This window comes from Microtus ochrogaster, chromosome 10, assembly GCF_000317375.1.
Source record: "Microtus ochrogaster isolate Prairie Vole_2 chromosome 10, MicOch1.0, whole genome shotgun sequence".
Taxonomy (NCBI): Eukaryota; Metazoa; Chordata; class Mammalia; order Rodentia; family Cricetidae; genus Microtus; species Microtus ochrogaster.
In genome coordinates this window covers 9,339,877-9,344,031 of record NC_022016.1, presented here as the reverse complement: position 1 = coordinate 9,344,031, position 4,155 = coordinate 9,339,877, and positions in this window count along the sequence as shown.

Below are 4,155 nucleotides of genomic sequence, written 5' to 3'. Positions count from 1 at the left end.
TGCTTTCTCATAGATCCTAGAACCACCTGCCCAGAAATGGCACCACACACAATGAGCTGGGCTCTCCCATACTGATCACTAATTTAAAAAAGCATTATAGCTGGATCTCATGGAGACATTTTTCAATTGAGATTCCCTTCTTTCAGCTAACTCAAACTTGTGTCACATTGACCCCAAAGCGAAAAGGACAGTCATATATAGAAGCACAAAACACATGTACATGCACGTAAATATACAGTTATATACACATAAACATACACATGCACACAAACATGTTCCACATAAATATGCACACATAAATATACACACACATGATCAAATTAACATATATAAAATACACATACACATGCAAACATAAATATACATATGCACACATGTGGATAAACAGCATGAACACACATAAATATTCACGTATAAATATATAAATTTAAAAATATGAATGTACACACAAACAGAAATTTACACATGTAAACATATACAACTATACACACAAACACAAATAAACACATGTACACACACTAACGTAAATATAACAAGTACACACATAAGTATATACATGCACATACATAAATATGCATAAGCTCCCACATGAATATATAAATTGAATACACATAAATGTACACATGTATGCACATAAGTATACAAATGTACACACATAAATATACTTATATACATACATATAGTCATATACAAAACACATAAGAACATGTACACACATAAATATATATTTGTACACATACAGTGTAACAGACTCCCAAACCTTAATAGGCTCCCAGACCTTAGCACAACTGATGCCATGATGGAATTATCATTCAGACTTTGGAACCCAGCACCATCAATTGTCTATATAACAGTAAATTTCAGACCCCACTCACCATTCTCTGAAGAGAGTATAAAAGCCATCAGTGGGCCAGGTGGAAGTATTGCTGCTGGACAGTGCAACCTGGATAGAAAAAGTGACCAGGACTCTGATGACACTGATCAAGTTTGCTGAGGATGCTTTGAATAATTTTTGCCAGGTCCTTTTTAGAAGGCTTAAAGATTAGCTGCTAGAAAATACTGCTTCTTTATGCAGTCAACTTCAGATAATAGAAAATAAACTTTAAAGGTGGAAGTCTTTGAGAGTATAAATAGGTCACAATTATTGGAGGTTGCTCAAAAGGTTTACAATAACTATGACTCTGTAGAAGAAAAACAAAACAAAAGATGAAAGAGATCTGAGAGAAGGAAACCAGAGAAATCAATCAGAACAAAAAGGGAAAGAAGGCTGCCCTATCCTACAAAAGTGGCTACAAGGAGTCTTTGCCTAGGTGCTAGAAACCCTGAAAGTGGCCAGTGGCCTAGCCAACCAAAAGACTTGATCCTGTTTCTTCTTGTTGGCTAGTCTGCTTGAGAGGAGCTGCTGCTCCATTCAGATTAGTTTAAAAGAAAAAAAAAAAGAAAAGGTGACAAACAGACCTTGGACCAGGAACTGTTCCTAACCACCCCCAGAGAGGTGGATGTACAATAGTCAACGCATTTCAAGGCACTTCTTCTGGACCAGACTTGTATCTAATTCTATATCTATAAAACTTGAGGCAGCAGCCCAGCCAGCCTGGGCCAGATGATAACCCAACAGAGCCACTCCAAGACAGCGGCCAAGCTAGAGTATGTAGACTCCACGGACCAGGAGAGAGACACAGCAGGGTATGATTCTGTGATGATGCAGTGGATGCAGGCAGGGTGCACTGGCACAAAACCCCCAATGAAGGGGTATGTGGTCCACGTGCTTCCCTGGCCCCTCCAGCTACAGCCAGCAGGAACTCACAGCTCAGCTTGTCCGGGCAGGTGCTGGCAATGCGTAAGTGCTTGTGGCTCCAGTGAAAGGTAGACTCGAGCAGTTTCAGTGCCCACTTCAGGCAGGCCTCCAGCCTGGGCTGTTGCTGCCCCTGCTCTTCTCTGCACCCAATGTCACAATCCATACTTCCTGAAAGTAGCTGATGCAGTCCAATCCATCAGACCAGAAAAGATATGAAAGAAGTTTTGTTCAAGAAGAATTCTTGATGCTAAGGCCAAACTTTTCACCCAGGACTGGCTGGTGTGGGCCCAGTCCTTCAGCCAGGGGACTTCAACATGAAGGGATCAACTTCTGGCATTAACCCTGGCACTTCTCTGGGGGAAGAGAAAAGACATCACTGTATACACATGGTCTGTCAATATGCATTTGCCACAGCTAATGGCCATGGGGGCCCTCTATAAAGAGAGAGAGAGGCCCCTCTCCTTGGCCAGAAAGAAATTCAAAAACAGAAAAACTCAGCCTACTAGAGGCCATACAGCTGCCAAGAGAGGTAGCCATTATCCACTGCAAAAAAGCATCAAAAGGAGAATCGCCAGACGCTTAAGGGATTGGGGTAGCAGATTTGGCCACCTGGAAGGCAGCCTCCGTAGAATCAGTGAGGCCTCTCCAAATCTTGGTTATCCTGCCTGAACCTGAATTGCTCAAGACCCAAACTATACACAAGAAACCAAGTAGGCAAAAGGGAAGATGTCAAACAGGAGGTAATGGGTGGTGATTCTTGCCAGATGAGAGGCCTGTACTCTATTATCAGAAGAAGATGATTGCAAAATGCCACAAGGCCACCCATTTGGGAACAGTTAAAACTGATGAGCTACTCAGACCCAGATATCCCAGATAAGAAATCCTAGATTTGAGCTGCCCCTCTCCCTGGGGTCCGACAGTGGTCTGTCATTCAGGGAAGAAGTTTCCCTAAACTGGCAAATGTTGATTGGAAATTACATTATGCCTAGAGGCCACAAAGCTCAGGACAGATAAATGAAATATGTCCTTGAGACTGAAGAAAATGGAGCCAACATCCTACCTTTTGCCCTCCTAAGAGAAAGATGTACCCCATAACAAGAAGAGAAGTTCATAAGGCAGAAATTACTAGCCATTCCATCCTCAAGTCCTTACAGGCCCTCCAACAGACCCACAGGACTATTCATCAGACAGTTTGAGAGACTGTGTCTGAGCGTGTCCAGGAGTTCCGGCCTGGCAACCTTGTATTAGGAAAGAGGATCCCAGCCCAGAACCAAGAGCTAAGATAAAAAGCCCTATACTCTGTGGTCCTCACCACCCCTACAGCAGTAAAGATCACCAGTGTCACCCCATGGACCCACCACACCCAGCTGAAGGAGGCTACAGAGATAATGACAGATGAATTATTACCAGTACCTCCAACCCCTGAAGATGAGGCTGAAATGGGCTCTAAACTCTGATTGTACTATCTTGTCGTTTTTGTCTCTCCATGAGAAGACCCCAAAATCCCTCATAAGCCTGAACTTTGGGTGTGGGAATTAAGAAGGACTGAAAGTGGAGAGCTCGTAGCCAATCTATTCACTGAGACACAACCCACCTTCCAGGTAGATCTCTGTAAAATATTGCATACAGAGATGGTTCACTCACTCCTGGGGAGAAGCATGCCACTGGAGCTGTGGGTGCATTTGTAAAGAGAAGGGGTTCTGATCTATCCAGTATTATGCATACACAACTGTTGGACCCTTAAGTTGCCAGAAGCCAGACGAACACATTGTGCTCACCAGGGTTATGAAACTGAATTCTTCTGAGGGCATACTAATCTCTTGATAGTCCTAGAAAGGAAACCATCATCACCTACTTGTGGTCACAGGCAATGCAATCCCATATCCATAAGAGTTATGGCATGGCAAAAAAAACAGTAGAACTTGGGGAGTCATGTTATACCTAAATGATACAGATTCAGGCAGCAAATTTACTGTGTAAAAGAAACTTGCACCTAGAGTCATCTGGTCCCTTAGTCCAAATTGACCCACCTTTGTACCCTCAGAATATGAGCCCCTTAAGATATAAAGTCCCAAAACTTCAATTTCCCCAAGAATTTCTTTGGTAACTACAAAGACAAATGTCTAGGAGGCAGTGGAATCCAGTCTTTCAGTGTTGAGGGTGCTACAAAGAGTGTATCAGCTCCTCAGCTAGTCTCAACTGGACATAGGTAAGAAATGATGACTACGGCTGGACCCCAGGCCTCTGTATTATGTTGGTATTTAAACCAATTAAGCAAGTCATTAGCTTGACTTCTAACCCAGATTTCTATAAAATGGGACCAACTTAAGCTCACCCTGTGGGACCGCCAAAGGAAG